General features: G+C 36.5%; 1 pseudogene; it reads right to left on the bottom strand.

Moving 5' to 3' along the window:
• Window positions 1-785: 785 nt before the first annotated feature.
• Window positions 786-1373, bottom strand: LOC102827607 (annotated as a pseudogene).
• Window positions 1374-9789: the final 8416 nt, after the last annotated feature.

Raw genomic sequence — 9789 nt, 5'->3', positions numbered from 1 at the left:
CAGGTTGTTAATGAGTCTTCCTCCAATCCTGACGCCATGTTTTTCTTCATAGAACCCAGCTTCTCATGTTGTTTGCTCAGCATACATGTTGAATAAATATGGTGAAAGAACACAACCTTGTCACACACCTTTCCCAATTTTAAAACATTCAGTGTTCCCATGCTCTGTTCGAACAACTGCTTCTTGGTCCAGGTACAGATTCCTCAGACGTACAATTAAGTGTTCTGGAATACTCACACTTCTCAATGTTGTCCATAGCTTGTCATGATCCATACAATCAAAAGCTTTTGCATAGTCAGTATAGGTAAACATTTTTGTGATATTCTCTGCTTTCAGCCAAGATCCATCGGACATCAGTAATGATATCTCTCTTTCCATGGCATCTTCTGAATCCAGCTTGAAACTCTGGGAGTTCTTTGTCAATTTATGATTGTAGCCGTTTCTATATTACCTTTAGCAATCACCATTTTTCTTCCAGTGCATGATGCTAGTTTTGTTTTGTTTTTTTATGATGGTGAAGCTTCTTGACTAAAACAGGCTACAACCAAAGACCTTCCAATCTAGTTCCAAAAATTAACCAATGGAAAACTTATGGGGCCATTTCTAGTGATTTTGTGTGTATTTGAGTGTAAGTGCTTTAACTGCTAAAAACCCATTGTGAAAACTTGCTGTATTTAGTATAACTTTATTGTGACTTTCTTTCTTTATAGTGCATGGTGATAGAGTGAGGGGAATATCAATGGATTTAGGTACTAAACTTTTTTTTTCTTTTTTTTTTTTACACTTCACTGAAAACTTTTTATTGGCTTTTTGGATAGAAATGGGAATTTATTTGCCAGGAAGGAAGGAGGGATGATCCTATCATAGTTCTGCTGCAACCATGGCATGGCCTCCTCTATGATGATTCTGTGTTTGACCCCAATACAGCCTGTCCTGAGCTTCCTGATGGCAATGCTGAAATCTGGACTATGCAGTACCACACAGATACCAATGCTAGAGATAAATTTGATTCCCAGATCAATATGCTCCTGGATCCCCAAACAAAGTTTCCAGTGTCTGAAAAGTTATTTTTTCGTAACTCGTACTCCGCAAGATTTTTCTCTCTCCAAGATTTCCTCTGCCTTGGCTCCACAAACTGTGCACTGGATGGCAATCTTTTCATTTCTCCTAATGCCAAAAGGACCTGGCAGTGTATCAATTTGGGAAACACGAGGGTCTGGCCTGCCAGTTTGCTCTAGCACCTTGGCTGTCCCAGTCAGTCTGTCTGCATTCTCCCACATGCAGATATTGAGGCAGAGCTTGTGGATAGGAAGGTGCCACATGGGGTTCTCTTTTCCACCTTGTTCCTGTGCCAAGATGGAAGACAGGAAGAGTGGTATTAAACATTAAAAAAAAAAAAAAAAGATTGTGAATTGAGTGATAGTTTACATGGAAGAACATCAGTTTTTACACTCATTGTTTCATTGCAGTGATTACAATCTCTTCTATGCATCATCATTCAACAGTATTTGCTTCCATTCCCTCCGTTTGTGTGTGTGTGTGTGTGTGTGTGTGTGTGTGTGTGTGTGTGTGTTTTGGGGGGGGTGTACACATAAACAATCAGGAATATATAATAATTTAAACAACCAAAGGCTACATTCTGTAAGCCTGCCTCTTAGCTGCCAGCACTCAATCTTTCTTTTTCTATGAATCTAGAGTCATCAGCTGCTCTCTCTCATGTCCTCATCTCTGCCTCCATCTCTGGTGTCACTTCCTCTTTGGATAAGGATCCATATTCTGCTTGTGCTCTTCTCCTTTAATGGTCCTACAGTCCTCTGTCCCTGGAATGTAAGAACTACTCTTCCCTTTTTGTTACAAAACTTCTACTTTTATAGTTGTGCAAGTCATAATTAGTCATGGTAACAATTACTTACTATGGAATCATAAGAATATTATCTTCACCTCTTTTTACCAGACTCGTCTAGACAAGATGAAAACTATTCAGTGGGGACTTTAAACATTTTTAAATGACCTAATAAGATTTTTAAGTTCTCTCCCATTTTTGTGTGCTACTTTCCTACTAAACCATTCAAACTATGTTGTATCTTTTGTTTGAAGCTTTTAATTCCTAGATGAAGAAAAAAGGAAAGAGGCTATCAATATGGTATAGCTCTTTCTTTGTGGGAATAATAATAATAGAATTAGAATATTCTTTATTTTCTATATGGACGATAAAGGGACCTGGTGGTGTAGTAGTTAAAGCGATCAGTTGCTAACCAAGTGTAACTATCTGCTCCATTGGCAAATAATGTCATAGTGTGATAGAATACAAATTGTTGTTGTTGCTAGGTGCACTCATGTTGAAATCGATTCATATCAGCACTATACACAACAGATTGAAACACTGCCCAGTACTGCAACATTCTCACAATTGCTGTAAAATGTGAACCTATTATCGTTGTTGTTGTTAGATGCTATCGAGTCAGTACCAATTCATAGTGACCTTATGCACAGCAGAACGAAACATTGCCCAATCGTAGGCCAACTCACTACTGTTGCCATGCTTGAGTCCATCGATGTTGCCACTTGGCCAATCCATCTCATTGAGGGTTTTCCTCTCTTTTTCTGTCCCTCCACCTTCACAATATGATATGCTTCTCCAGTGACTGGTCCTCCCTGACAATATGTCTGAAGTATAAGACACTTAGTTTGACCATCTTGGCCTCCAAGGAGGACTCTGTCTGCACTTCTTCCAAAACTGATCTATTGGTACTTTTGGCAGCCCATGGTACTTTCAATATTCTCCCTCAACACCATAACTCAAAAGCATCAACTCTTCTATGGTCTTCGTTATTCACTGTCCAGCTTTCACATACATATGAGGTTATTGAAAATACCATGACTTGGGTCAGGTGCACTTTAGTCCTCAAACTGACATCTTTACTCTTCAACACTTAAAAAAGGTCTTATGCAGCATATTTGCCTTATGCAATATGTCATTTGATTTCTTGACTACTGCTTCCATGAGTGTTGATGGTTGATTCAAGATAAATGAAGTCCTTGACAACTTCAATCTTTTCTCCGTTGATAAGAATGTTGTTTATTAGCCCAGTGGTAAAGATTTTTGTTTTCTTTACATTGTAATACATACTGAAGACTGTGGTCTTTGGTTTCATTAGTAAGTATTTTAAGTCCTCTTCATTTTCAGCAAACAAGGTTGTATCATCTGCATATCACAGGTTGTTAGTGAGTCTTCTTTCAATTCTGATGCCACTTTTTTTGTTTTTTGTTTTTTCAAAGAACCCAGCTTCTTGGATTATTTGCTCAGCATAGAGGTTGAATAAGTATGGTGAAAGAATACAACCTTGTCTCACACCTTTCTTGATTTTAAACCATTCAGAAGAAGAGCATCTGGCTGCACTTCTTCCAAGACAGATTTGTTTGTTCTTCTGGAAGTCCATTATTGTTGTTGTTAAGTACCATCAATTTGGTTCCAACTCATAGCAACCCAATGTAGGGTTTCCAATGAGCATCTGGTAGATTAGAACTGCAGACCTTGTGGTAGGAAGTCCACGGCTAACCTTATAGCAGCACATCAATCCATATTACTTCTAATATTCTTCTCCAGCAACATAATTCAAATGCATCAATTCTTCTATGATCTTCCTTAATCATGGTCCAATTTTCACATGCATATGAGGCAATTGAAAATGCAATGACTTGAGTAAGGCACACTTTAGTACTTAACTGACAGCTCTGCCCTTTAACACTTTATAGAGGTCTTGTACAACAAATATGCCTAATGCAATCATTATTTTGATTTCTTGACTGCTATTTACATGAGTATATATTGTGGATCCATGCAAAATGGAGTTTTTGACAACTTCAATCTTATCTCCATTAATCATGATGGGATTTATTGGTCCAGTTGTGAGATTTTTTTTTTTTTTTCTTGACATTAAGGTGCAATCTGTACTATATAGTTTTTTTTTATTTTATCTTTACCAGTGTTTTAAATCCTCTTTGCTCTCATCAAGTAAGGTTATATCAGATATGTATCACTGGTTGTTAATGAATCTTTTTGCAATCCTGATGCCATGTTTTCCTTCATATAATCCAGCTTCATGGTCTATGTAACCAGAATTATGGACTCAGATTAAAATAAAAAATAACAACAAAAAACCCAGTATTATATACTCATATTACTCTGACATTGTAGGAATTAAAGTCATGTAGCATTAATGTAGCTGCCTAATAAATTAGTATTACACTCTAAATACTCGGTTGCTATTTAACAAGTTTTGAAAATGTCTTAAGTGTGATCATCATACAATATCAGATCCTACTGCTAAGAAAATATTTGGTTTTGCCTTTAAATTTGTTCCTTGTAACACGATTTTGCTTTTTTTTCTTATTGAAGTTGTAGCACAAATGTTTTCAATCTGTTTTCCTCTATGTTTGAAATAGAAGAAAGTAAAGCCAATTCACTGATCTTTGAGCCACAATAAATTGCACAAACCTTTTAATCATAGACCTAATAATTTTGTTAACACATTATCTTCTTAGGGGCATAAATTGTTCCTAGATAGCTATAGAAATAATTTTAACTGGCAGTGTTTGCATTTTTTTGGCTGATAAGTGGCACAACAAAAATGCATATCATCAGGACAAATGTTCAATGCTTGATTTCAAAAGAGCTAGAGGAAAGATCAAGGGAAAAAAATCAAGTCCTAGTTCTTCTTTGTTGTTTAATTACTAATATTCAAATTAGCCCTTTTTGTTGTTTTAGATATGTGACACCTGCCAAAAAAATAAATATTTGGGACATGAGCCAAATTATACTACTAATTCTGCTCTTATACATTGTTGTTGTTGTTAAGTACCATCGAGTCTGTTCCAACCCATAGCGACTGTGTACAGGGTTTCTGAGGGTGTAAATCTTTACGGGAGTAGAAAGCCTCATCTTTCTCCCATGGAGTGGCTGGTAGTTTCGATCCGCTGACCTTAATGTTCGCAGCCCAATTTGTAACCACTATACTACCAGAGCTCCTTATAGATTAGAGGATAATTTAAAAAATTGTTGCTCTAGGATTAATAGTAAGGCAGTTTCATCAAAGGTGAAAACTGAATGACTCAGTTTTTGAAACACCAAAACTCTGTAGTTAGGTAAATAGAAAGGATTTCTGTTCAATTTATGCTAAGACAAAGCATCTACTAGTGATTGTACTACTTATTTAGGTTGATAACCTTTAGTGGAAAAGAGTGTCTTATATCTATTTGTGTATTATTCTCAAGGTACCCATGTATCCATGAAATTTATATTGTTCAAAAGATAATTAAGTAATCTGTGAATTATTCTTGCTGTCTGTTTTTCATTGCTCCTCTTGTTGCCTCATTTTTTTGTTGTATTCATTACCAGTTGAGCTGTTGTTGTTGTTAAGTGCCATTGAGTCAGTTCTGACCCATAGTGACACTGTATAGTAAGGATATCTAAAATAGTTCAGGCAAGAATTTGAGGAGAAGAGATTCAAATCACTACCTAAAATGAATTGAGTTTGTTGTTAATTGCCTTCGAGTCGGTTCCGACCCATAGCGACCCTGTACAGGGTTTCCGAGGGTGTAAATCCTTACGGGAGTAGAAAGCCTCATCTTTCTCCCGCAAAATGAATTGAGTATGCATTGAAAATTAGGTCGTGCTAGTAAACATCAGTACAACATATCCTAACACTAAAAGTTTACAGAAGTGAGATTAAATATTTATGTGTTGACTTTATTACATTGCTGTTGTTGTGTGCCATTGAATCCGTTCCGACCCCGTGCCACCCTGTAGAGGGTTTCTGAGTAACAGCTGGTAAATTTGAACCACCGACCTTGCAGTTCAAACTGACCTTGAGGTCGAAGGCTCATCCTAGGATGCCACACCAGGACTCCATTATTACTATAAGTGTATTAATGCTAAAATATTAAATATTTAAGTGAATGGGAAGTTTAGCACAAAGCCACTTAATTGTGCTTTTTATTGCATTTTCAGAATTAAAAGACACTTGTAAGACAATGTAAGAGTGAATGCATGAAGTAGAGTATATTTCAAATGTTGTTGTTGTTGTTGTGTGTGTTGTTAAGTACCGTGGAGTCGGTTCTGACTCATAGTAACCTTGCACAGGGTTTCCGAGGCTGCAAATCTTTACAGGAGCAGAAAGCTTTGTCTTTCTCAGGTGAAACAGCTGGTAGCTTCGATCTGCCAATATCCAAGTTACCCATCCGTGTCCTCTCTATGTTATTATTTAAGCTGATAATTTTGTATGGCCCAAGAATAATGTTATAAATTTTGGCAGAAAAAAGGTTCCCCACTCCTGCTATGTTGTTGTTGTTAAGTGTCGTCAAGTCGGTTCCAACTCATAGTGTTTAGTGTTTAGTGTATAGTGTATAGTGTTTCCAAGAAGCACCTGGTGAGCTTGAATCACCAACCTTGCAGTTCAAGCTGACTTTGCAGACTTGCGCATTAACCCACAGCACCACACCAGGACTTCTGCCTATACAGGATCACTATTAGTTGAAATTGATTCTATAACACTCAACAGGAACAACAAATGACAGTGGGGAAATACAGACAATAACAGGAAATCCAATAAGAAAGCCTAAATAATACTACACAATATTAAAGTTTTGTATTAAGATCAAATATATGCTATTCTAATAAATATCAATGATAATATTTATATATTAAATGGAATAGAATCATAGATTACTATGATTCTTATTTAAAAATAAGATTTGTGTTTATCATAAGTTTATTACAAAGTTAAAAGAGAAAGCAGTGGAGAAAAATACGCAAAGTAAATACTAATAAACTAAAAACAGCAGCAGCAATCATAAGTCACAGATAGCAGAATGCAACATGTTGTTATTGTTGTCAGGTGCCATCGAGTCGGAACCGATTCATAGCGACCCTACGCACAACAGAACGAAACAATGTCCAATCCTGGGCCAACCTCACTACCGCTGCCACACTTGAGTCCATCAATGATGCCACCTGGCCAATCTATCTCGTTAGGGGTCTTCCTCTTTTTCTCTGACCCTCCACCCCACCCAGCATGACATCCTTCTCCAGCGACTGTTTCCTCCGGACAATATGTCCAAAGTATGAGAGATGAAGCTTAGTCATCCTGGCCTCCAAGGAGCATTCTGGCTGCACTTCTTGATAGGTCATAAATGCTGTTTTTGATGATGAATGTGATGCTGTTCTTCTTAATTTTGCCATTCCTAGCATAGTATACCATGTCAGATTCAAAATGGCCAATATCAGTCTATTTCAGCCCTCAAATGCCCAAGATACTAACTTTTATGTGTTCCATACTTAGTACATTCCATGTTAATGGATGTTTACTGTTTCTTCTCATTTAAAGTTGTGTCCCATTGACAAATGAAAATCTGGAAAGCATCACTCCATTTGCATCATCATGGTCAACTCAACTTTGAAGTAGCAGTTTTTGCCCAGTCATCTTTTGAGGATCTTCCAAACTGAGGGTCTCATCTTCGGGCACTCCATCTGACAATATTCTGGTGCTATTCATAATGTTTCAATATTAAATATGCTCATGATATCAGTGGTTCAATGTTTTCAGATACTAAACATTTAGAAATAGTCTGTCTGTTCTTCCTCATTTTCATCTGGAAGCTCAGCTGTAGCCTGTCTTCTATGAGTGACCTTACTGATATTTAAAATACCAATGTTACAGCTTCCAGCATCTCGGTAACACACCATCACAGTACAACCAACTGACAAACTACACTCCTAAATAAGTATTCTTCGGAATTAATTTACAATTTATTTTTCAAAGAATGCAAATTGGTTCTTCAATTTTTTGTTGTTTTTAGGTGCCATCTATTCAGTACTGACTCGCAGTGACCATATACACTACAGAAGGGCACACTGCCTGGTCCTGAGTTAGTCTCATAATCATTGCTATGTTTGAGCCCATTGCTGCTGCCACTGTGCTTTAAGTTTTGAAAAATAAAAAAATAAATAAAAAAAGAGAGAAAACGATATTCTGAATAAAGCACTATGCATGTTTTTCTTGTTGTTAAGTGCCATCAGTTCTGACTCACAATTACCCTGCTGTGGGTTTCCAAGGAGTGGTTAGTGGTTTTGAACAACAAACCTTGTGGTTAGCAATCAAGTACTTGTACTATAAAGTCATAATATGACTGCAGAACAAATCCACAAGCTGCTGAGAGGGAGAAAGATGAGGCCTTGGAAACTCTACAGAGAATCACTGAGTCGGTACCAACTCAATGGCTCCTAACAACAACCAAAACAAGTGTCACACAGTAGCTTAAGCACTGTACAACTAATCTCAAGGTCAAAAGTCCAAACCCACCAACTGCTCCATGAAAATCCTATGTAGGGTCACTATGAGTCAGAACTGACTCAACGACACACAACAGCATGGTATTATCACTAAGTGGCAGATTGAAGAAGGAGCTTTAGGTAGCATTCTGTCGAGCAGGAACTTTAGTTGGTATTGCTTTATGAATGCTGTAACCACAAAAGTAGGTGGTAGAGGAACATATGATACTTTATTTTTCTATCGATCACTAGTTTGCTTTATTCTTTGTCCCTTTCAATTTAACATAGCTGTTTGTTGTTGTTGTTGTTGTTGTTACGTGCCATTGAGTTGGTGCTGACACCTATCAACCCTGTATAGGGTTTCTAAGAAGCAGTTATTGAGTTTGAACCACTGGCCTACAGTCCAGTGCTTATCCTACAAAGCCACACCAAATAAGAAACTACTTCTTAACATCTTTTGTTATGGGCCATCTTTTCTTACAACAATTGTAGTAGGAAGACATCAGAAAAAAAGAGATAATATATATTATGTATTTGTGAGGAGTTCTGGTGTGGTGCTGTGGGATAAGCATTAGACTGCAAGGTTGGTTGAACTGCAAGGTCAGTGATTCAAACTCACCAACTCCTCCTTGGAAACTCTAAACAGGATTGCTATGAGTAGAAACCAACTCTACAGCATTAAAAAAAAAAAAAAATTCTGAAGGAAAAGAAAGCCATTAGTGTTAGGAAGCAGTACAACTGCAAAAGGAGAAATTTGATTCCTAATTAGAAATATTACAGTTGGTTAAAGATCAGAAAAATGACAGCTAATATTTAAGATTTTTTTGAGGCTTCAACAAACAATTTTTGTTTTATCAGTAGCAACAGTATTGTTATCTTAAGAGAAAGAAACAACACATAGTGGTTTAAAATTGCAATGCATCTTAGTGTCATTACATATAATGTAACACTTAAATAATGATTTGTTGTTGTTAAATGTCCTTAAGTCAGTTTTGACCCATAGCAACCCTGTATAGATATGGAATTGGAAAAAACATACAAGATATTATATCCTTTTATTTTGCAGTTACACCTGGTAGGTAATTAAATTAAATTATTCAGGGACTAAAGTATCACTCATAATTGCTACTATTCACTTCACGTCATGTGACATAAATACAATGAATTGTACAAATAGCGTTAATCTGAACTGTATTTAAACAGGTCCTTACTTTGGATATATTCCTTGAATTCTGTACATAACTTGAAATTAATACTAAATTACAGATACACATATTCTCAAATTCACTTCCTTCAGTCCATTTCTCACTCACTAATAATGGTGATGTTCTTTCTGAATGTGGTGCTGAAAATAATGATTTTTTCTTATAAAGTTTATTTACATATATAAATACCTCATCAAAATAAATGTCTTGCTTATGTCCATCTTTAAATTTAAACCCATGTAATTACTATAACGG

The sequence above is a fragment of the Chrysochloris asiatica genome, unplaced genomic scaffold (genome assembly GCF_000296735.1).
Source record: "Chrysochloris asiatica unplaced genomic scaffold, ChrAsi1.0 scaffold00309, whole genome shotgun sequence".
Lineage (NCBI taxonomy): Eukaryota > Metazoa > Chordata > Mammalia > Afrosoricida > Chrysochloridae > Chrysochloris > Chrysochloris asiatica.
This window is presented reverse-complemented; position numbering and strand designations above follow the sequence as displayed.